Genomic DNA, 25207 nt, shown 5'->3' on the forward strand with positions numbered 1-25207 from the left:
TCAATGATTGGATCTCCAACCAGAATTAATTTCTGAGTTATTGAATATCTTTCCATACCTCCATGAGCATGTTAATGATTTTTATTTTGAACTCCCTTTCAGGAAGAGTCATAAGGTTGATGTCATCTTTCTCAGGAGTTTAATTAATTTTACTTTGAACCAGGTTTCTTTGGCATTATATATTTGTATGTGGTGCCCTCTAGTGTCCAGATGCAGTACTCTCTAGAGCTGCTCAGTCCCTGAAGCAATGTTGAGGGTCACACGGGAGTGGTATGGGTGACTGGGGGTAGGAAAGAGCTGTTTCCTGCTTCCCAGCTACTATGCCTGTCTCCTCTGGCTTGAACCAGTGCCCCGAGTACACAGGTATAAGCCTCTATGCTTTGCATCTGTAGTTGCTGTAGACAGATCTTCCCTCTGGCTGGCTTAATGCCAGGGTAGGGTTTACCGGTTTGTGAGCCAGGTGGTGTTGGCCAGGAGAAAGGCACAGTAGGCTGCATATCATGAAGGGGGTCCTTGGAGCTGTGTAGCCAGCCAGGGCACTGGAGCATCTGGAAATTGTGAAAGCTCCCAACCTGCTGGGCAGAGTGCACCTGGACAATTTTGTGGAGCAGTAAGCGCTCTACAATCCTTGCCCCTTTAGCAGCTCTCTTGCTAAGGGCTCCCTTGTTAGGAAGTCTCTCAGACTGCCCATCTTTCTTTTTTCCCAGAGCAGCCAGATATGGATCCCTGCTTTCCACAAGTGGTTGGAATCTCAGTCCCTCCACAAATTCTGCGTGCTTTAGCTTTCCAATCCCCTAATCACGAGAGTATCATGAAAGCACCTTGAAATGTAGGTTTGTGCTCCCAGAGCAGATCTCCAGAGCTAGGTATTCAGCAGTCCCAAGTCTTCCACTCCTTCCCTGCCCTGTTTCTCTTCTTCCCGCCGGTGAGCTGGGGTGGGGGAGGGGCTCGGGTCCCGTGGAGCCATGGCTCTGGTACGTCACCCCGTTCCATGAGGTCTGCTCTTTTCTCCAGGTGTGTGCAGTCTGACACAGTCCTCTTTCCTGTTGCTTTCTCAGGGTTAGTTGTATTAATTATATTTTCATATTATATGTGGTTTCAGGAGGAAGCCTCTGTCACACCTCACATGCTGCCATCTTTAATCTCTCCCTGTAATTATTATTTAATTCCATGTCTCATTTTCCTGCAAGACTGCGAGTGCCTTGAGCTCACATCAATGTTATACACATTCCCTGACCTTAACCCCAAGATAGAGTTTAATTGAGAATGGTAGCTGAATTCCACTATGGAATGTTTGTGTTTTTATGGAAATTGCTGATGTTGAGAAATGAAAAAGAAGCAGGGAAATTCTATAATGAGAGGGTGTTATGTAAAATACTGTAAAAACCTGGACTGGATAATTGACAGAAGAACCAAGGGGCACTCGGAGGTCTTGGAGTGTTGAGGTTTTATTTTACATTGGGGAGTAATACAGAGGGGAGTAATGTCCCAAGCTCTGAGCCCCAAACAAAGGCAAGGGGAGCAATATATATCTTTCTGTTTCTGTATCTGCAACATTCCTACGTGCACAGCAATGAGCAGACAAGGAGAGGGAGTGTGGGGAGTGAGTGCGTGGCAGAGCCGGGGGTGAAGGGGAGGGGGAAGTTAAGGGATTCTCTGTTGTCTTTGCCAAAAAGAGCATCAGAAGGGAGCCACCTGGATTAGACTGCTGTTCTTGTAAGTTGTTCCCTATCAAGTGGAGGATACATTAGAGGACTGTTTTCCATATTTGAGGTCAGGATCCATTAGAGGGTCAGGTATGGCTTTAAGAACTAAATAGAATGGAATATGTAGCTTTCAAAAGAAAATATCAGAATTCATTGTACATAGGAAGTGCACATACTAAATGGTTTCATGACTCTCTTTGGTGCTCTGCATGTGTGCATATGTGTATATTTGGTTTTGCATTTGCACACATGCTGGATCACAAGTAAAAGGTGTGCCTTATTATGGAATGGAAATGGAAAAACATTTGGAATCCATTGCAGTAAAGAATAGTTTTAAAAGAAATCTATGTCCTTTTAATGAGGGAAAAGCAGCATGAATGAAGAAATCCAAAAGAAGTGGCCAGTGCAGAGAGAAGGGGCAACCAGGACGTGTGCTGACATGAACTCAGACCCAAGGGAGCACACACTGCCTGCCCACATACCTCTGTGTCCACGTCACACATCCACTCTAATTGAATTGATGTGTTACAGATTTTATTATCCCTTCTCCATGAACTCAGCCTTATAGCCCCTTACTTGACCCTGACTTTATGTTTTCTCCAAAGGCTAAGACTGAAGATCCCATTAGGACTAAATCTCTTAGATCCTTCAGGCATTGACTTCTCTCTGAAGCAAATGGGAGGACTGACTCTGTCCCTTTTATAAAAATTTTGGGCACTACAATCCTTGGCTTCATAACAATTTGGCAAAACAATGAGGAATTCCCTACTTACATCCCAAGTTAAGAGGTGGAATTAGTCTCCCATTCTACAATGTATGTTAAGTATCAGAATTACATTTAGATTTTTTTGTGCACTATAACCTGATCTTAGCACCTTAAATGAACTGTGTGATTTAATTTTTAGAAAAGCTCATTCTACAAAGTAGTATTATTAAGAAATTCACTCCACATTGAAGAAGTGGGGCTTGAAGGAGTTTGGTGATTTGCTGGAATTTATAATCCAAGTATGAGATGGACCTTGCTTGGAATTCTGTCACTAGGATTCCAGTTCTCAAGTACACATAGAGTGGTTCTCAGCCATAGATGACTTTTGCCCCAGGGATTATTTGGCCGTGTCTGGAGGGACGCTGATAAACACATGCAGTGCACAGGATACACCCAACACAAATAAGCATCCCATCCCAGATGTCAGCATGGCAGTGTGAGAAAACCTAGTATACACCAAATCTTCTCCCACTTCAAAGTTTATTCCCTTTGCTCCTTATTCTAGTGGGTTGTCCAGTGGGTCAGCTGTCTTGATAATGTGAAGACATTACTTCTTTCTCTTTAGGATGCATTGTTTTTTTCTGCTTTCTTATTCTAGGCATCACGGGGGATCTAACTGGCTGCATGATGACAGGGCCAAGAGAGCTTTATACTCCTCACAATCTCTAGGGACCACCTGAACTTATTTTTCCCACACATGTCCTTTCTTTTATCACTTTCTCTCAGAGTTTTGAACTGGTATTTTTTTTTTGTTTAATTACTGGACTCACACCAGTCATATTTAAATGGTTTACCATGTTTTCATGTGGGAGACATAACAACTAAAACCTGGGGACAATTTCTGTATGCTTAGGAGAAAGATAATGTGATATTGACAACTTGCCTTGCATAATTGTTTACCTACTCATTGCAGCTGCAGGTGAGACTATCCTGATGGTAACATGGGCCCAGGAGGCCACAGTGTATGTATATGTCTGTGTGCATTCTGGGACATGAGTTGTTCTCAAGGTGATTAGGGGGCAAGTTCCATACAAAAATTATTGATGTTGGTTTTTGAATGCACCCATTTTAGAAAAACTGTCATGTTACTTTTTTTGAGTCCTGGAGTCACTTCTAATACATGAAACCAGGAAGTGATAAAAAATCACAGAATTAATTCTGGATTTTCTAAGGAACCACCACTGCAGCCCCTCCTACTTGGGGTTTTCCTCTCCATATACCTGATCACTGTGTTTGGGAACCTGCTCCTCACCCTGGCTGTCTGCTCAGACTCCCACCTGCACACACCCATGTACTTCTTCCTCTCCAACCTGTCCTTTGTGGACATCTGCTTCACCTCCACCACCATCCCCAAGATTCTGCTGAGCATCCAGACCCAGAGCAAAGTTATAACGTGTTCAAACTGAATCATCCATATGTAGATTTTCATACTCTCTGGGGCTTTGGACATTTTTCTCCTGACCATGATGGCCTATGACCTGTAACTGGTCATCTGCCATCGCTGTACTACACAGTCATCATGAAACCCCTCAGCTCTTTAGACTCCTGGTTCTGGTGATTTAGATGAACAGCACTCTGAATTCCTTGTTAGAAAGGTTAATGATTTTGTATCTCTCTTTCTACTCAGACTTGGAAATCCATCACATTTCTTTTTGTTTTTCTTGGAGAATAGTTGATATACACTATTAAATTGGTTTCAAGTATACAACATCGTAATTCAACAGTTATATATATTATTAAATCCTCACTCCAACTAGTGCAGTTACTGTCAACACAGAAAGATGTTATAGAACTATTGACTATATTCTCTATGCTGTACTTTCATCCCCATGACTAATTTATATTACAATTGAGGTTTTGTGTCTATTTATTTCTGCACTTATTTCACCCGCCAACCCCAACTCCTCCCTCGTGGTAACCACCAGTCACTTCTCACTCTTATTTTGTTAATTTTGTTATTTTACATTTGGTTTTTAGACTCCAGCTGTAATTGAAATCATATGGTGTTTTTCTTTCTCTGCTTGGCTTATTTCACTTAGCATAATACCCTTTAGGTTCATCCATGTTGTTGCAAATGACAGTATTTCTTTTTTATAGATGAATAATATGAATCATTTACATCCATTTATCTATTTATGGACATTTTGGTTGCTTCTATGTTGTCTATTGTAAATAATGTGGCAAAAAACTGTTGCATATAACTTTTTTTCACATTTAAAAACAATTTAATTTATTTCTAATTGAAATGTAATGGACATATATTAGTTTCAGGTATACAACATGTGATTTGATATTTGTGTGTATTGTGAAATGATCACCATGGTAAGTCTAGTTAACATCTATCACCACATACAGTTACAAATTTTTTGTGACATTAAAAAAGGAAGTGATGAGAATTTTATTGAAGATCTACTGTATTAGCAACTTTCAAGCATACAATATAATATTATTAACTAGGGCCATCATGCTGTACATTACTCCCCAGGATTTATTTACTATATAACTGAAGTTTGTGCCTTTTGACACCCCCCCACACCCACCCTTCCGAAACAAAGATTTTCTGTCCTTCAGGTAGATTAATCAAAATAGAATTACTCGTTGATTTGGTATTTCTATTTTGAGTTTTTGAAGGAATCTCCATACTCCTTTCCATAGTGGCTCACCTATGCACATTCCCACCAAAATTGTAGGAGGTTTCCCTTTCCTCCTCATCCTTACCAACACCTGCTATTTCTTGTCTTTTAGATAGTGGATATTCTGACTTCTATGAGGTGATATCTCAGGGTAGGCTTGATTTGCATTTCCCCAATGCATAATGTGTGGAGCATCTTTCATGAGCCTATTGATCATCTATATGTCTTGTGCAGAAATTGTCTATTCATATCTTCTTCCAATTTTTTAACTGGAATAGTTTTTTCTTTGATGTTGTGGCATATGATTTCTTTATGAATTTTGGATGTTAACTCAAACCAGATTTATCATTTATGAATATATTCTCCCATAATGTAAGTTACCTTCATGTTTTGTTGATGGTGCTCTTTTGTGTGGAGAAACTTTTCATTTTAATGTAGTCCCACTACGTTTGTTGATTTTGTTTCCCTTGGCCAGGGATATGTACCCAGAAAAATTTGCTGATGATTATGTTAAAGAGATTATTGCCTATTTTTCCTTCTCATAGTTTTATTGTTCATGTATTCTATTAGGGACTAATTCATTTAGAGTTTACTTTTGTGCATGGTGTTAGTAATCCAGTTTCATTCTCTTGCATGTATCTGTCCAGTTTTGCCAACACCAGCTGTTGAAAAGCCTGTCATTTCCCCACTGCATATCTATGGCTCTTTTATCATTTCCCCACTGCATATCTATGGCTCTTTTATCATATATTAATTGACCATATATGGTTGGTTGGGTTTATATCAGGGCTTTTTAGTCTGTTTCATTGGTCTATGGGTCTGTTCTTGTGCCAGTATCATACTGTTTTGATAACTGTAAGTTTGTATTAATTATAACTTATATTCAGGAGAGTGATACCCCCCAGATGTGTTGTTCTTTCTCAAGCTTACATTGTCTACATTGAAGGCTTTTGTGGTTCCATGTAATTTTTTCTGCTTTTTGCTTTTTGCTATTATTAACATACAATTACATGAACAACATTATGGTTACTAGGCTCCTGCTATTATCAAGTCCCCACCACATACTCCATTACAGTCATTGCCCATCAGCATAATAAGATGCTATAGAAACACTACTTCTCTTCACTGTGTTATACTGCCTTCACCATGTCCCCCCACATCTACATTGTATGTGCTAATCGTGATGCCTCTTTTTTCCCCCTTCTCTCTTCACACACATTCTCCGCAATCCGTTTTCCTTTGGTATCTGTTAGTCTATTCTTGGGTTCTGTGAGTCTGCTGCTGTTTTGTTCCTTCAGTTTTTGCTTTGTTCTTATGCTCCACAGATGAGTAAAATCATTTGATACTTGTCTTTCTCTGCCTGGCTTATTTCACTGAGCATAATACCTTCTAGCTCCATCCATGTTATTGCAAATGGCAGGATTCATTTCTTCTTAAGGTTGGTTAATATTCTATTGTGTATGTGTACCACATCTTCTTTATCCATTCATCTATGGATGGACACTTAGGTTGCCTTCATTTCTTGACTATTGTAAATAGTGCTGCAATAAACATAGGGGTGCATCTGTCTTTTTCAAACAGGGCTGCTGCATTCTTAGGGTAAATTCCTGGGAGTGGAATTCCTGGGTCAAATGTTATTTGTAATTGAGTTTTTATTTATTTATTTATTTACTTACTTATTTTTATTTTGGTATCATTAATCTACAATTACATGAAGAACATTATGTTTACTAGGCTCCCCCCTTCACCAACTCCCCCCCACATACCTCTTCACAGTCACTGTCCATCAACATAGTAAGATGCTGTAAAATCACTACTTGTCTTCTCGGTGTTGCACAGCCATCCATATCCCCCACCCCACATTATACATGCTAATCATAATGCCCCCTTTCTTTTTCTCCCCCCCTTGTCCCTCCCTTCCCACCCAGCCTCCCCAGTCCCTTTCCCTTTGGTAACTGTTAGTCCATTCTTGGGTTCTGTGATTCTCCTGCTGTTTTGTTCCTTCAGTTTTCTTTTGTTTTTATACTCCACATATGAGTGAAATCATTTGGTACTTGTCTTTCTCTGCCTGGCTTATTTCACTGAGCATAATAGCCTCTAGCTCCATCCATGTTGTTGTGAATGGTAGGATCTTTTTTTTTCTTATGGCTGAGTAATATTCCATTGTGTATATGTACCACATCTTCTTTATCCATTCATCTACTGATGGACATTTAGGTTGCTTCCATATCTTGGCTTTCTTAAATAGTGCAGCAATAAACATAGGGGTGCATCTGTGTTTTCAACCTGGAGTGCTGCATTCTCAGGGTAAATTCCTAGAAGTAAAATTCCTGGGTCAAATGGTATTTCTATTTTGAGCATTCTGGGGAACCTCCATACTGCTTTCCACAATGGTTGAACTAATTTACATTCCCACAAGCAGTGTAGGAGGGTTCCCCTTTCTCCACAACCTCACCAACATTTGTTGTTTGTCTTTTCGATGATGGAAATCCTTACTAGTGTTAGGTGATATCTCATTGTGGTTTAATTAGCATTTCTCTGATGATTAGCGATGTGGAGTATCTTTTCATGTGCCTGTTCGCCATCTGGATTTCTTCTTTAGAGAACTGTATATTCAGCTCCTCTGCCCATTTTTTAATTGGATTATTTGCTTTTTGTTTATTGAGGTATGTGAGCTCTTTATATATTTTGGATGTAAAGTCTTCATCAGATCTGTCATTTATGAATATATTCTCCAATACTGTGAGATACCTTTTTGTTCCATTGATGGTGTTCTTTGCTGTACAGAAGCTTTTTAGCTTGATATAGTCCCACTTGTTCATTTTTGCCTTTGTTTCCCTTGCCCAGGGAGATATGTTGATGAGGAAGTCACTCATGTTTATGTCCAAGAGATTTTTGCCTATGTTTTTTTCTAAGAGTTTTATGGTTTCATAACTTACATTCAGGTCTTTGATCCATTTTGAGTTTACTTTGTGTATGGGGTTGGACAGTGATCCAGTTTCATTCTCTTACATGTAGCTATTCAGTTTTGCGAGCACCATCTGTTGAAGAGACTGTCCTTTCCCCATTGTATGTCCCTGGCTCCTTTGTCATATATTAATTGGCCATATATGTTTGGGTTAATGTCTGGAGTCTCTATTCTGTTCCACTGGTCTGTGGTTCTGTTCTTGTGCCAGTACCAAATTGTCTTGATTACTGTGGCTTTGTAGTAGAGCTTGAAGTTGGGGAGCAAGATCCTCTCACTTTATTCTTCCTTCTCAGGATTGCTTTGGCTATGGGGGGCTTTGGCAGTTCCATATGTATTTTTGAACTATTTGTTCCAGTTCATCGAAGAATGCTGTTGGCAATTTGATAGGGATTGCATTGAACCTGTATATTGTTTTGGGCAGGATGGCCATTTGATTATATTAATTCTTCCTAGCCAGGAGCATGGGATGAGTTTCCATTTGTTAGTGACCTCTTTAATTTCTCTTAAGAGTGTCTTGTAGTTTTCAAGCTATAGGTCTTTCATTTCCTTGGTTAGATTTATTCCAAGGTATTTTATTCTTTTTCATGCTATTGTGAATGGAATTGTTTTCCTGATTTCTCTTTCTATTAATTCATTGTTAGTGTATAGGAAAGCTACAGATTTCTGTGTGTTAATTTCATATCCTGCTACTTTGCTGAATTCTGATATTATTTCTAGTAGATTTGCAGTGGAGTATTTAGGGGTTTTTTTTTTTTGCATTTTTAAAATTTTGGTATCATTAACCTACAATTACATGAAGGACATTATGTTTACTAGGCTCTCCTCCTCATCAAGTCCCCTGCACATACCCGTTCACAGTCACTGTCCATCAACATAGTAAGATGCTGTAAAATCACTACTTGTCTCTTCTGTGTTGCACAGCCCTCCCCGTGCTCCCCTCCCAATATACATATTAATCGTAATGCCCCCTTTCTTTTTTCCCGCCCTTATCCCTCCCTTCCCACGCATCCTCCCCAGTCCCTTTCCCTTTGGTAACTGTTAGTCCATCTTGGGTTCTGTGATTCTGCTGTTGTTTTGTTCCTTCAGTTTTCTTTTGTTCTTATACTCCACATATGAGTGAAATCATTTGGTACTTGTCTTTCTCCACCTGGCTTATTTCACTGAGCATAATACCCTCTAGCTCCATAGATGTTGTTGCAAATGGTAGGATATGTTTTTTCTTATGGCTGAGTAATATTCCATTGTGTATATGTACCACATCTTCTTTATCCATTCATCTATTGATGGACATTTAGGTTGCTTCCATATCTTGGCTATTGTAAATAGTGCAGTGATAAACATAGGGGTGCATCTGTTTTTCAACCTGGACTGCTGCATTCTTAGGGTAAATTCCTAGAAGTAGAATTCCTGGGTGAAATGTTATTTCTATTTCTTTTTGAGAGGGCATCTCTCATATTTATTGATCAAAGGGTTGTTAACAACAATAAAATTCGGTATAGGGGGGTCAATGTTCAATGCACAATCATTAATCCATCTCAAGCCTAATTCTCATCAGTCTCCAATCACTGAAGCATAACAAACAAGTTCTTACATGGTGAACGAATTCTTACATAGTGAATAAGTTCTTACATGGTGAACAGTACAAGGGCATTCATCACAGAAATTTTCGGTTTTGATCACGCATTATGAACTATAAACACTCAGGTCAAATATGAATATTCGTTTGATTTTTATACTTCATTTATATGTGGATACCACATTTCTCCCTTTATTATTATTATTATTTTTATTTTTAATAAAATGCTGAAGTGGTAGGTAGATGCAAGATAAAGATAGAAAATATAGTTTAGTGTTGTAAGAGAGCAATTGTAGATGATCATGTGTGTGCCTGTAGACTATGTGCTAATCCGAGCTAGACAAGGGCAATAAAACATCCACGGATGCAGAAGCTTTCTCTCAAACCAGGGGTGGGTGTGAGGTTCTAAGCTTCACCACTGTTCTTCCCCAATTTCTCACCTGATGGCCCCCCTGTGACTGTGCCTGTCTTAGGTTGTTCCTCCCTTGAGGAATCTTACCCATCTCAGGCTAACCAGTGATCTTCCGGGGCCATACAGGGAAATGTAAAGTTGGTAAGTGAGAGAGAAGCCTTATTGTTTGAAAAGGTTAGCTTTTTACTTCTTTGCAGATTTATGCTCTGTGGCTTCTATGCCGAGCACTTGTCTCGAGGTATCTTTACCACCTGGAGGAATTATGATACTCGGTAAATTCGATATGAGGCACGAATTCTATTTAAGGGTTGTAAGTAGGAAGGAAGAAGAAAAGCTATAGAGGTAGCATATAGAAGAAAACATGGGAGGATTGATTATTTCTTTGACATATCTTCTTGTAGAGTACCTTAAGCATGTATCGGTTTTAAACTACTAACTAACTTGCGCACACATATTAACATAATAGGAATACGGTGACATAAACAAAGCAAATCTATAATTACCATCCATCTCCAGTGAAGCCAAGAAAACCATTTAGGCACCCTAGGCATTTGTGAGAATTTGTCTATGATATGATGGATATTCTCCAACTGTACTTGAACAGTCTGGGAGAAATCAGACAAATTAAAGCAACCCATTTCTGGGATCTGTTCACATTCCATATGTTCTATTAACCGTAGATAGTCGATAGTTGTAAGATTTTGGAGTGCTACAACTTGCACCCCTCCCAACTCCTGGTTGAGTTCCAACAGTACAGATCCAGTCAAATTCGTTGTCTCACTGTATGCACATGCCAGCCTAGACATCTCCCTCCTCATTCCAATGGCAAGTCCAGGAAATGGTGGGATGGATGCAGCCACAACCGCAGCATCGCCCGGATCCCTGTGGAGGCTTTTTGATGATCATCCCCCGGCACAAGTCCTCCAGAGAGTGCTGATGCCGGAAGCTCCTCCTCATATTGTATCTTAGTTCATTTTCTGGGTAGCCAAGCTAGGCCTTGATCTTCTGCATAAAAACAAACAGACCCTTTGCCCACACTTTGACATGCCCTCTATACCACTGTGTAGAACTCATTGGAGGTCAACACACAGGAACTGATTTTTTTAAATCTTAAATCTACACTTACATGAAGAATACTATGTTTACTATTCTCTCCCCTATACCAGGTCCCCCCTAAAAACCACATTACAGTCACTGTCAATCAGCAGAGCAAAATGTTGTAGAATCACTACTTGTCCTCTCTGTGTTGTACAGCCCTCCCTCCCCTTTCTCCCTCCCCCCATGCATGCTAATCTTAATACCACCTTTCTTCTACCCCCCCCTTATCCCTCCCTGCCCACCCATCCTCCCCAGTTCCTTTCCCTTTGGTACCTGTTAGTCCATTTTTGGGTTCTGTAATTCCGCTGCTGTTTGTTCCTTCAGTTTCTCCTTTGTTCTTATACTCCTCAGATGAGTGAAATCATTTGGTATTTCTCTTTCTCTGCTTGACTTATTTCACTGAGCATAATACTCTCCAGCTCCATCCATGTTGCTGCAAATGGTAGGATTTTCCCTCTTCTTATGGCTGAGTAGTATTCCATTGTGTGTATTTACCACATCTTCTTTATCCATTCATCTACCGATGGACATTTAGGTTGCTTCCAATTCTTGGCTATTGTAAATAGTGCTGCGATAAACATAGGGGTGCATCTGTCTTTCTCAAACTTGATTGCTGCGTTCTTAGGGTAAATTCCTAGGAGTGGAATTCCTGGGTCAAATGGTAGGTCTGTTTTGAGCATTTTGATGAACCTCCATACTGCTTTCCACAATGGTTGAACTAATTTACATTCCCACCAGCAGTGTAGGAGGGTTCCCCTTTCTCCACAGCCTTGCCAACATTTGTTGTTGTTTGACTTTTGGATGGCAGCCATCCTTACTGGTGTGAGGTGATACCTCATTGTAGTTTTAATTTGCATTTCTCTGATAATTAGTGCTGTGGAGCATCTTTTCATGTGTCTGTTGGCCATCTGTATTTCTTTTTTAGAGAACTGTCTGTTCAGTTCCTCTGCCCATTTTTTAATTGGGTTATTTGTTTTTTGTTTGTTGAGGTGTGTGAGCTCTTTATATATTCTGGACGTCAAGCCTTTATCGGATCTGTCATTTTCAAGTATATTCTCCCATACTGTAAGGTTCCTTTTTGTTCTATTGATGGTGTGTTTCGCTGTACAGAAGCTTTTCAGCTTAATGTAGTCCCACTTGTTCATTTTTGCTGTTGTTTTCCTTGCCCGGGGAGATACGTTCAAGAAGAGGTCACTCATGTTTATGTCTAAGAGGTTTTTGCCTATGTTTTTTTACAAGAGTTTAATGGTTTCATGAATTACATTCAGGTTTTGATCCATTTTGAGTTTACCTTTGTATATGGGGTTAGACAATGGTCCAGTTTCATTCTCCTACATGTAGCTGTCCAGTTTTGCCAGCACCATCTGTTGAAGAGACTGTCATTTTGCCATTGTATGTCCATTGCTCCTTTATCAAATATTAATTGACCATATATGTTTGGGTTAATTTCTGGAGTCTCTAATCTATTCCACTGGTCTGTGGCTCTGTTCTCATTCCAGTACCAAATTGTCTTGATTACTATGGCTTTGTAGTAGAGCTTGAAGTTGGGGAGTGAGATCCCCCCTACTTTATTCTTCTTTTTCAGGATTGTTTTGGCTATTTGGGGTCTTTGGTGTTTCCATATGAATTTTTGAATTATTTGTTCCAATTCATTGAAGAATGTTGCTGGTAGTTTGATAGGGATTGCATCAAATCTGTATATTGCTTTGGGCAGGATGGCCATTTTGATGATATTAATTCGTCCTAGCCATGAGTGTGGGATGAGTTTCCATTTGTTAGTGTCCCCTTTAATTTATCTTAAGAGTGACTTGTAGTTTTCAGAGTATAAGTCTTTCACTTCTTTGGTTAGGTTTATTCCTTGGTATTTTATTCTTTTTGATGCAATTGTGAATGGAATTGTTTTCCTGATTTCTCTTTCTATTGGTTCATTGTTAGTGTATAGGAAAGCTACAGATTTCTGTGTGTTAATTTTGTATCCTGCAACTTTGCTGTATTCCAATATCAGTTCTAGTAGTTTTGGAGTGGAGTCTTTAGGGTTTTTTATGTACAGTAACATATCATCTGCAAATAGTGACAGTTTAACTTCTTCTTTACCAATCTGGATTCCTTGTATTTCTTTGTTTTATCTGATTGCCGTGGCTAGGACCTCCAGTACTATGTTAAATCACAGCGGGGAGAGTGGGCATCGCTGTCTGGTTCTTGATCTCAGAGGAAATGCTTTCAGCTTCTCGCTCTTCAGTATAATGTTGGCTGTGGGTTTATCATATATAGCCTTTATTATGTTGAGGTACTTGCCCTCTATGGCCATTTAGTTGAGAGTTTTTATCAAGAATGGATGTTTAATTTTGTCAAATGCTTTTTAAGCATCTATGGAGATGATCATGTGGTTTTTGTCTTTCTTTTTGTTGATATGGTGGATGACGTTGATGGATTTTTGAATGTTGTATCATCCTTGCATCCCTGGGATGAATCCCACTTGGTCATGGTGTATGATCCTTTTGATATACTGTTGAATTCTGTTTGCTAATATTTTTTGAGTATTTTTGCGTCTACATTCATCAGGGATATTGGTCTGTGGTTTTCTTTTTTGGTGGGGTCTTTGCCTGGTTTTGGTATTAGGGTGATGTTGGCTTCATAGAAGGAGTTTGGGAGTATTCCCTCCTCTTCTATTTTTTGGAACACTTTAAGGAGAATGGGTATTACGTCTTCTCTGTGTGTCTGATAAAATTCCGAGGTAAATCCATCGAGCCCCGGGGTTTTGTTCTTGGGTAGTTTTTTGATTACCGTTTCAATTTCTTTGTTCATAATTGGTTTGTTTAACTTTTGTGTTCCTTCCTTGGTCAGTCTTGGGAGGTTGTATTTTTCTAGGAAGTTGTCCATTTCTTCTACGTTTTCCAGCTTGTTGGCATATAGGTTTTCATAGTAGTCTTTAATAATTCTTTGTATTTCTGTGGAGTCTGTTATGATTTTTCCATTCTCATTTCTGATTATGTTGATTTGTGTTGATTCTCTTTTTCTCTTATAAGTTTGGCTAAAGGCTTATCTATTTTGTTTATTTTCTCTAAAGAGCCAGCTCTTGGTTTCATTGATTTTTGCTATTGTTTTATTTTTCTCAATTTTGTTTATTTGTTCTCTGATCTTTATTATGTCCTTCCTTCTGCTGACTTTAGGCCTCATTTGTTCTTCTTTTTCCAGTTTCGATAGTTGTGATGTTAGACTATTCATTTGGGATTGTTCTTCCTTCTTCAGGTGTGCCTGGATCGCTATATACTTTCCTCTTAAGACTGCTTTAGCTGCATCCCACAGAAGTTGGGGCTTTGTATTGTTGTTGTCATTTGTTTCTATGTATTCCTTGATCTCTATTTTGATTTGTTCATTGATCCATTGATTATTTAGAAGCATGTTGTTAAGTCTCCATGTGTTTGTGAGCCTTTTTGTTTTCTTCGTAGAATTTATTTCTAGTTTTATACCTTTGTGGTCTGAAAAATTGGTTGGTAGAATTTCAATATTTTGGAGTTTACTGAGGCTCTTTTTGTGAGCTAGTATGTGGTCTATTCTGGAGAATGTTCCATGTGCACTTGAGAATAATGTATATCGTGTTGCTTTTGGATGTAGATTTCTATAGATGTCTTTTAGGTCCATCTGTTCTAGTGTGTTGTTCAGTGCCTGTGTGTCCTTACTTATTTTCTGCCCGGTGGATCTCTCCTTTGGGGTGAGTCGTGTGTTGAAGTCTCCTAAAATGAATGCATTGCAGTCTATTTCCCTCTTTAGTTCTGTTAGTATTTGTTTCACAAATGCTGGTGCTCCTGTGTTGGGTGCATATATGTTTAGAACGCTTATATCCTCTTGTTGGACTGAGCCCTTTATCATTATGTAGTGTCCTTCTTTATCTCTCCTTACTTTCTTTGTTTTGAAGTCTATTTTGTCTGACATTAGTACTGCAACCCCTGCTTTCTTCTCACTGTTGTTTGCCTGAAATATGTTTTTCCACCCCTTGACTTTTAGTCTGTGCATGTCTTTGGGTTTGAGGTGAGTTTCTTGTAAGCAGCATACAGATGGGTCTTGCTTTTTTATCCATTCTATTAGTCTGTGTATTTTGATTGGTGCATTAAGTACATTTACATTTAGGGTGACAATTGAGAGATATATACTTATTGCCATTGCAGGCTTTAGATTCGTGGTTATCAAAGGTTCAAGGTTAGCTTCTTTAGTATCTTACTGCCTAACTTAGCTCACTTATTCAGCTGTTATATACACTGTCTGGAGATTCTTTTCTTCTCTCCCTTCTTATTCCTCCTCCTCCATTCTTGTTATGTTGTGTGTTTTGTTCTGTACTCTTTTTAGGAGTGCTCCCATCTAGAGCAGTCCGGTAAGATGCCCTGTAGAGGTGTTTTGTGGGAAGCAAATTCCCTCAGCTTTTGCTTGTCTGGGAATTGTTTAATCCCACCATCATATTTAAATGATAGTCATGCTGGATACAGTATCCTTGGTTCAAGGCCCTTCTGTTTCATTGCTTTTAATATATCATGCCGTGCTCTTCTGGCCTGTAGGGTTTATGTTGAGAAGTCTGATGTTAGCCTGATGGGCTTTCCTTTATAGGTGACCTTTTTCTCTCTAGCTGCCTTTAAAATTCTTTCCTTGTCCTTGATCCTTGCCATTTTAATTATTATGTGTCTTGGTGTTGTCCTCCTTGGATCCTTTCTGTTGGGGGTTCTGTGTATTTCCGTGGTCTGTTCGATTATTTCCTCCCCCAGTTTGGGGAACTTTTCAGCAATTATTTCTTCAAAGAGACTTTCTATCCCTTTTCCTCTTTCTTCTTCTTCTTGTACCCCTGTAATATGAATATTATTACTTTTGGATTGGTCACATAGTTCTCTTAGTGTTGTTTCATTCCTGGAGATCCTTTTCTCTCTCTCTATGTCAGCTTCTATACGTTCCTTTTCTTTGGTTTCTATTCCTTCAACGGCCTCTTGCATCTTATCCATTCTGCTTATAAATCCTTCCAGGGTTTGTTTCATTTCTGTGATCTCCTTCCTGACATCTGTGATCTCCCTCCGGACTTCATCCCATTGCTCTTGCATTTTTCTCTGCATCTCATCCCATTGCTCTTGCATTTTTCTCTGCATCTCTGTCAGCATGTTCATGATTTTTATTTTGAATTCTTTTTCAGGAGGACTGGTTAGGTCTGTCTCCTCAGGTGTTGTCTCTGTGATCTTTGTCTGCTTGTAGTTTTGCCTTTTCATGATGATAGAGATAGTTTGCAGAGCTGGTATGAGTGACAGCTGGAAGAGCTTTCCTTCTGGTTGGTTTGTGGCCTTCCTCTCCCCCTTTGCGAGGTGCTGGGTTCTCGCAGGTGTGGATGTGGTCTGGATGTTGTCCTGTGTCCTCTGGTCTCTATTCTAGGAAGAGTTGTCTTTGTTATATTTTCATAAATATATGTTGTTTTGGGAGATTTCCGCTGTTCTACTCACACCGCCACCCTGGCTCCACTCCAGTATTTCTATTTTGAGGAACCTCCATACTGCTTTCCACAATGGTTAAACTAATTTACATTCCCACCTGCACTGGGGGAGGGTTTCCCTTTCTCCACAACCTTGCCAACATTTGTTGTTGTTTGTCTTTTGGATGGTAGCCATCCTTACTGGTGTGAGATGATATCTCATTGTCGTTTTAATTTGCATTTCTCAGATGATAAGTGATGTGGAGCATCTTTTCATGTGTCTGTTGTCCATGTGAATGTCCTCTTTAGAGAACTGTCTATTCAGCTCTTCTGCTCATTTTTAATTGGATTATTTGCTTTTTGTTTGTTGAGGTGTGTGAGCTCTTTATATATTTTGGATGTCACCCCTTTGTCGGATCTGTCATTTATAAATATATTCTCCCATACTGTAGGATACCCTTTTCTTCTATTGATGGTGTAATTTGGTGTGCAGAAGCATTTCAGTTTGATATAGTTCCATTTGTTCATTTTTGCTTTTGTTTTCATTGCCTGGGGAGATATGTTCAAGAAGAGTCTCTCATGTTTATGTCTAAGAGATTTTTGCCTATGTTTTTTTCCAAGAGTTTTATGGTTTCATGACTTACATTCAAGTCTTTGATCCATTTCAAATTTTCTTTTGTATATGGGGTTAGATAGTGATCCAGTTTCATTCTCTTACATGTAGCTGTCCGGTTTTGCCAGCACCATCTGTTGAAGAGACTGCCATTTCGCCATTGTATGTCCATGGCCCCTTTATCAAATATTAGTTGACCATATATGTTTAGATTAATGTTTGGAGTCTCTATTCTGTTCCATTGGTCTGTGTTTAGGGTTTGTTTTGTACAATATCATGTCACCTGCAAATAGTGACAGTTTGACTTCTTCTTTACCAATCTGGATTCCTTGTATTTCTTTGTTTTGTCTGATTGGCATAGCTAGGACCTCCAGTTCTACGTTGAATAACAGTGGGGAGGGTGGGCATCCCTGTCTTGTTCCAATCTCAGAGGAAAAGGTTTCAGCTTCTCGCTGTTTAGTATGATGTTAGCTGCGGGTTTATCATATATGGTCCTTATTATGTTTAGGTACTTGCCTTCTGTGCCCTTTTTGTTGAGAGTTTTTATCATGAATGGATGTTGTATTTTGTCGAATACTTTTTCAGCATCTATGGAGATGATCATATGGTTTTTATCCTTCTTTTTGTTGATGTGGTGGATGATGTTGATGGATTTTCAAATGTTGTACCATCCTTGCATCCCCTGGATGAATCCCACTTGCTCATGGTGTATTATCCTTTTGATGTATTTTTGAATTCGGTTTGCTAATATTTTGTTGAGTATTTTTTCATCTATGTTTGGCAAGGATATTGGTCTGTAGTTTTCTTTTTTGGTGGGGTCTTTGCCTGGTTTTGGTATTAGGGTGATGTTGGCTTCATAGAATGAGTTTGGGATATTCCCTCCTCTTCTATTTTTTGGAAAACTTTAAGGAGAATTGGTATTATGTGTTCTCTGTATGTCTGATAAAATTCCGAGGTAAATCCATCTGGCCAAGAGTTTTTGTTCTTGGCTAGTTTTTTGATTACCACTTAAATTTCATAGCTGGTAATTTGTCTGTTTAAATTTTCTATTTCTTCCTTGATTAGTCTTGGAAGGTTATATTTTTCTGGAAGTTGTCCATTTCTTCTAGGTTTTCCAGCTTATTAGCATGTAGATTCTCATAGTATTCTCTCATGATTCTTTGTATTTCTGAGGTGTCCTTCTTGAAGTTTCCTTTATCATTTCTGATTCTGTTGATGTGTGTGGAATCTCTTTTTGTCTTAGTAAGTCTGTCTAGGGGCTTATCTGTTTTGTTTATTTTATCAAAGAACCAGCTCTTGGTTTCACAAAATTTTTCTATTATTTTAGTCTTCTCAATTTTATTTATTTCTTCTCTTATTTTTATTATGTCCCTCCTTGTGCTGACTTTGGGTCTCATTTGTTCTTCTTTCCCCAAGTTCAGTAATTGTGACTTTATACTATCCATTTGGGATTGTTCTTCCTTCTTTTAATAGGCTTGGATTGCTATATAGTTTCCTCTTAGAACTGCCTTTGCTGTGTCCCACAGAAGTTGGGGCTCTGTACTATTTGTGTCATTTGTCTGCACATATGGCCTGATCTCTATTTTAATTTGGTCATTTATCCATTGTTTATTTAGGAGCATGTTGTTAAGCCTCCATGTGTTTGTGTGTTTTTTTCTTTTCTATGTTCAATTTATTTCTAGTTTTATACCTTTGTGATCTGTGAAGTTGGTTGGTAGCATTTCAATCTTTTTTAATTTACTGAGGCTCTTTTTGTGGCCTAGTATGTGGTCTATTCTGGAAAATGTTCCATGAGCATTTGAGCAGAATGTGTATCCTGCTGCTTTTGGGTGTAGAGTTCTATAGATGTCCATTAGGTCAGTCTGTTCCAGTGTGTCGTTCAGTGCCTCTGTGTCCTTACTTATTTTCTGTCTGGTGGATCTGCCCTTTGGAGTGAGTGGTGTGTTAAAGTCTCCCAAAATGAGTGCATTGCATTCTATTTCCTCCTTTAATTCTGTTAGTATTTGTTTCACATATGTTGGTGCTCCTGTGTTGGGTGCATATATAAATATATATATATATATATATATATATATATTATTGGTTCTGTCCTCTTGTTGGACTGAGCCTTTTATCATTATGTAATGACCTTCATTATCTCTTGTTACTTTCTTTGTTTTGAAGTCTATTTTATCTGATACAAGTACTGCAACACCTGCTTTTTTCTCCCTATTGTTGGCATGAAATATTTTTTTCCATGCCTTCACTTTTAGTCTGTGTATGTCTTTGGGTTTGAGGTGAGTCTCTTGTAAGCAGCATATAGATGGGTCTTCCTTTTTTATCCATTCTGTGACTCTGTGTCTTTTAATTGTGCATTCAGTTCATTTACATTTAGGGTATTATTGAAAGATATGTACTTAGTGCCATTTGCAGCTTTAGACTCATGGTTACCAAATGTTCAAAGGTAGCTTCTTTACTATCTAACCATATACCTTATCTCACTTACTATGCTATTATAAACAGAGTCTGATGATTCTTTATTTTTCTCTGTTCTTCTTCCTCCTCCTCCATTCCTTATATGTTAGCTTCTTTATTCTGTGCTCTTTTGTGTTTCTTTTGACTGCTTTTGTGAGTAGTTGATTTCATTTTTTGCCTTTAGTTTGTATTTGGTTGGTCTGCTTTCTTTGCTGTGATTTTATTTTCTCTAGCGACATCTTTTTTAGCCTTAGTAGTGCTTCCATCTAGAGCAGTCCCTTTAAAATACCGTGTAGAGGTGATTTGTGAGAGGCAAATCCCCTCAACTTCTGCTTCTCTGGGAATTGTTTAATCCCTCCTTCATATTTAAATGATAATCGTGCTGGATACAGTATTATTGGTTCAAGGCCCTTCTGTTTCATTGCATTAAATATATCATGCCATTCTCTTCTATGCAGCTCCATTAAAGGCCTCTTGCACTTCTGTATTCTCCTTCCTAACTCAATCCTTTAGCTGTTGAATATTTCTCTGCAGGTCCATCAGTATGGTTACGGCCTTAATTTTGAATTAATTTTCAGGAATATTGGTTAAATCTATCTCCCCAGGCTCTCCCTCTCAGGGATCATCTTGGTGATTCTGGCTGGATCAGATTTTCTGTTGAGAAGTCTGATGATAGCCTGATGGGTTTTCCTTTGTGGGTAACCTTTTCTCTCTCTCTGGCTGCCTTTAATATGCTGTACTTGTCCTTGATGTTTGCCAATTTTAATTATTATGTGTCTTGGTGTTGTCCTCTTTGGGATCCTTGTGTTAGAAGTTCTGTGGGATTCCATGGTTTGAGAGACTATTTCCTCCCCCAGTTTAGGGAAGTTTACATCAATTATTTCTCCAAATACACTTTCTACCCCTTTTTTCTCTCTCTTCTCTTCTTCTGGTGCTCCCAAAATGCAGATATTGTTTCATTTTGGTTGGTCACACAGTTCTCTTAATATTCTTTCATTCCTGGAGATCCTTTTAACTCTCTCTACCTCAGCTTCTCTGTGTTTCTGTTCTCTGATTTCTATTCCATTAACAGCCTCTTGCACCTCATCCAGTCTACTGTATGTCCTTCCAGAGACTGTTTTATTTCTGTATTCTCCCTCCTAACTTGATCCTTTATCTCTTGCATATTTCTCTGCAGGTCCATCAGTATGGTTATGACCTTAATTTTGAATTAATTTTCAGGAATATTGGTTAAATCTATCTCCCCAGGCTCCCTCTCAGGGATTGTCTTTGTGATTCTGGACTGGATCAGATTCTTTTTCCTTTTCATGGTGATAGAGGTAGTCATGGGCCATTGACACATGTGTTAGCTGGGAGAACAAAGTCGTTTCTGCTTGCTGGTTGCCTTGCCATCCTTGCTGCCTCTGCCAGTTACCCGCCCAAGGGGAGCACTTTCTGTTTTTATTTCCTGAGCTGCCACAGGTGGAGCAGCCATTGGGGCAGCCTGGAGGCCTGTGGGGAGTGGCAGGCACACTGGATATGCTCTGCTGTGAGAATGTGACCTTAGCACCTCTTCCCTGCTTCCTCTGTCTGTGCACTCCAGTGGGGCCTCTGAGTCTGGTCTGGGAAGTTGCAGAGGAGTCTCTAAGAGCTTGCTGTGGGTGCAGCCACTCCCAGGCTGCTCCCCTGCTATGGTAGGGCCATACTGGAGGAGTAATGGATGGGAGGCTGTTATCACTGTGAGGGACTTCAGAGCTGTGCTGCTGCCCAGGGGGCTCAGGTGCCCAAAGTTCCCCAGGATTCCCAGCTGCTGGGTTGAGTATGCTGGGATGCTTCCATCCAGTGGTGAGGCTCCTGTCCCTATAAGGCTTTCAGAAATCACTCGCCTTCCTTTTGTCCCAGTGGTGCAGGCTGCAGGGACCCGCTCATAGGTTTTACTGTTCTGTTTCCCTAATATCCAGCACACCACACACTGTGTGTCTGCGCTCCTGGTGCAGATGACTAGGGCTGGGTATTTAACAGTCCTGGACTCCTTCTCCCTCCCCACTCTGAGGTCCTCTCCTCCTGCCAGGGAGCTGCAGTAGTGGGGCATTCGTGTCCCGCAGGGCCATGGCTTGTATCTCACCCCATTCATGAGATGCTGAGTTCTTGCAGACGTAGATGTAGCCTGGCTGTTGTACTGTATCCTCTGGTCTCTCTTTTAGGAATAGTTGTATTGTATTTTCAAAAAATATATATGGTTTTGGGAGGAGATTTCCACTGCTCTACTCATGCCACCATCTTGGCTTCCCTCCACATATCTTTTTGAATTAGTGATTTTTGTTCTCTTTATGTAAATTCCTCTAAAGTGGAATTTCTGGGTCTTACTATATTTCTAATTTTTGTTTTTTGAGAAACCTCCATACTGCTTTCCACAGTGGTTGTAACAATTCACATAAAAAGTAGAGCATCAGGAATATAGTCAGTATAATACTGCAATAAGTTTGTGCAGTGACAGATGTTAACTACACTTATCATGATAACCATTTAGTAATGTCAAATCACTATGTGGTACACTTCATACCAATATAATATTGTATGTTAAATATAATTTGTGTTTAAAAATAATTTAAAAAATGTAACAAGTACTTGCATGACATAATATGCTTTGGGAAAAATCATATGAAGAATGTTTTTTTTTTGGTAAAAAGGATGGAGTCACATGACATGCAGGACTGTATAAAGTTTGGTCTGGAGAGGTCCTTGCAGGTTGGATGAAGACAAAAACCAGGACTGCAGTGTGTCCACTGTGTTTATTACATTTGAGATTAAATCCCAAAGTACAAGAAAACAAAGAAAAAATGCCAAACGAAAGGGAGAAAAAGACTTACCTCATCTACTATCCAGCCATATAAAAACCAGATGGTCATATAAATATAGAATGAGCACCAATACAAACAAGCAGACTTGTACTCTTTGATATTTCAAATAGATGCTTTGCTGTATTTTGTATATTTCCTTTTTTGAGTGATTGGTATATTTTATTTGCTTGGCATCAAGGGGATGTGATCAGGGTTGGAAAGCCTCCAGAGTCAAGGAGGTGTTTCCTTCCTCACAGTCTCTCAGGGGCCACCTGTGCTTGTTAGACCTTCGTTCTTCCTCGTGTCGTTTCCCTTCCTCTCCCTCTAGGCTTACTGAACAGATTGTTTATGTTTCTTTAAATACAGGGCATGAAATATACATATAAACATGGAACCCTGATTAAATTTTCCACGGGTGGCTTATGACAACAATTTCTGGGTCTGATGTCTCAATGTTATAGGAAACAGGTAATTGATTTGAGCAGCATAAGTACTTATAGACTAAGTGGTGTGGGCAAGAGTGAGGACGTGGAAATAACACAGTAGGACACCTGGGTGCATAGTGGGGTCCAGTGTGGGGTGTGTGTGTGTATGTGTGGTTGTTCCTTGTAATGGAGGACAGTACTCAGAACAGGGGTGCCAGGGATTATAAATTCAAGGTGACTTCCATAACTCAGGGGCCAGAACTCAGTCAGTATAAGGTATGAGGAAGGCAATCTTTTTGAAAGCTGTGATGACTTTGCAACAGATTTACTTTGTGTGACAGAGGACTCCCCAGGGCCTTGAAGACTCAGTAGGCAGGAGGCCGCCTCGCCCTCACCATCCTCTGACACCATCTCTCGCCGCCCTCTGCCTTGCCATCCCCCTTGGCATGCTGACCCATGCTGAGCCCTGATTTCCTAAAACCACTACCTTCCTCAGGGCACTTGCACCCTGTCCATTCCCTCTGCCAGGCACGCAATCGCCAGATAATGTGTGTCTCCTGCTCATTCTTCTTCGAGGTGTCTGTTAACCTGTCACCTTGTTGCAGGTATTTCCTAAAACCCCTAATAAAAATAATAAAACCCCTTTACACTATTCTTTATACATGCTTTCCTTTCTTCATAGCCCCTGCACCCTCTGAGAGGGGCACTATTATTTGTACCTGATCACTCCTCCTCCAGCACTAGATCCAGGGAAGTTTGTTTTTCAGCATTCTCTACTCTGGACAGTTCCTGACATGTGGTCTGTATTCATTATCTGTTCCTCACATAAATGAAAGATGCTCTCAATAAAACAGTAGCACACATTATGTTTGAGGAACAGGTGGACAGCGAAAAAGGAATTCCTATAACAGAGGAACTAGGGAGGCCCAAAGCAGGCCATACATGCATCAAATATAGAAATGAATTTCTTTGATATAAAATAAAAGATAGCACTTATTCTAGGTTACCAATATTCCCTTATGGGAAAATTAGTCATTTCTTTTCTCTACTTTCTGGTAGTCACCTTCAACACATGGATCCTGGGAATGATACAAGAATTTCAGGATTTCTTCTATTTGGGCTTTTCCTCTCCATGTACCTGATCACTGGTTTGGGAACCTGCTCCTCATCCTGGCTGTCAGCTCAGACTCCCACCTGCACACACCCATGTACTTCTTCCTCTCCAATCTGTCCTTTGTGGACATGTGCTTCACCTCCACCACCATAAACCCAAAGATGCTACTGAGCATCCAGACACAGAGCCAAGTCAAAACCTATGAAGGTGCATCAGCCAGATGTACTTCATCCTACTCTTTGTAGGGATGGATGATTTCCTCCTCACTGTGATGGCCTATGACAGGTATGTGGCCATCTGCCACCCCCTGCACTGCACAGCCATCATGAATCCCCAGCTCTGTAGACTGCTGGTCGTGGTGTCCTGGATTATGAGTGTCCTGAATTCCTTGTTACACAGCTTAATGGTGTTGGGTCTGTCCATCTGTTCCAACATGAAATCCCCCCCCTTTTTCTGTGAACTTAATCAAATGGTCCAACTTGCCTGTTCTGACACTTTCTTTAATAACCTGATGATGCATTTTGCAGATACACTGCTGGCTGGTGGTCCCCTCGCTGGGATCCTTTACTCATATTCTAAGATAGTTTTGCCCATACATGGAATGTCACCAGCTCAGGGCAAGTATAAAGCATTTCCTACCTGTGCACCTCACCTCTCTGCTGTCTCCTTATTTTATTGTATGGGCCTAGGGGTGTACCTCAGCTCTGCTGTTACCCCCAGTTTGCGCTCAGGTGCAGCAGCCTCAGTGATGTACACCGTGGTCACACCCATGCTGAACCCCTTCATCTACAGTCTGAGGAACAAATATATAAAGGGTGCTCTGAAAAGATTCTATGTGAATGAAACTAAGGACCAATAGCCCTCTGGACTGAACAAGGGCCCATGATTGCAGAGGCAGACTCAGAGTTTGAAATTGTGATTATTTGACCAGACAAATGGATATAGCGTTGTTCTTTCTGTTTATTTTCTGGAATTTCCATTTCTTTGCCCTCATTACTCTATCCAATTTACATAACTTATAGTAGCTTTCTGCTCTCTCTGTTATCCAACAGATTTTTCCTTTGTTGTTTTCTTACTTTCCCAAATTTATTTCCAATTATAGATCTGAATTATTTGGTAATTTCCATTTCTCTAATGAGACAACAAAGATATTTTAAATAAATATTTTCTAAAATGACTTATA

General features: G+C 39.7%; 1 pseudogene; it reads left to right on the forward strand.

Annotated features, from left to right (window-relative positions):
• The first annotated feature begins 320 nt into the window (after positions 1-320).
• Positions 321-24883, forward strand: LOC140849476 (olfactory receptor 7A10-like; annotated as a pseudogene).
• Positions 24884-25207: the final 324 nt, after the last annotated feature.

The sequence above is a fragment of the Manis javanica genome, chromosome 1 (genome assembly GCF_040802235.1).
Source record: "Manis javanica isolate MJ-LG chromosome 1, MJ_LKY, whole genome shotgun sequence".
In the NCBI taxonomy this organism is placed as follows: domain Eukaryota; kingdom Metazoa; phylum Chordata; class Mammalia; order Pholidota; family Manidae; genus Manis; species Manis javanica.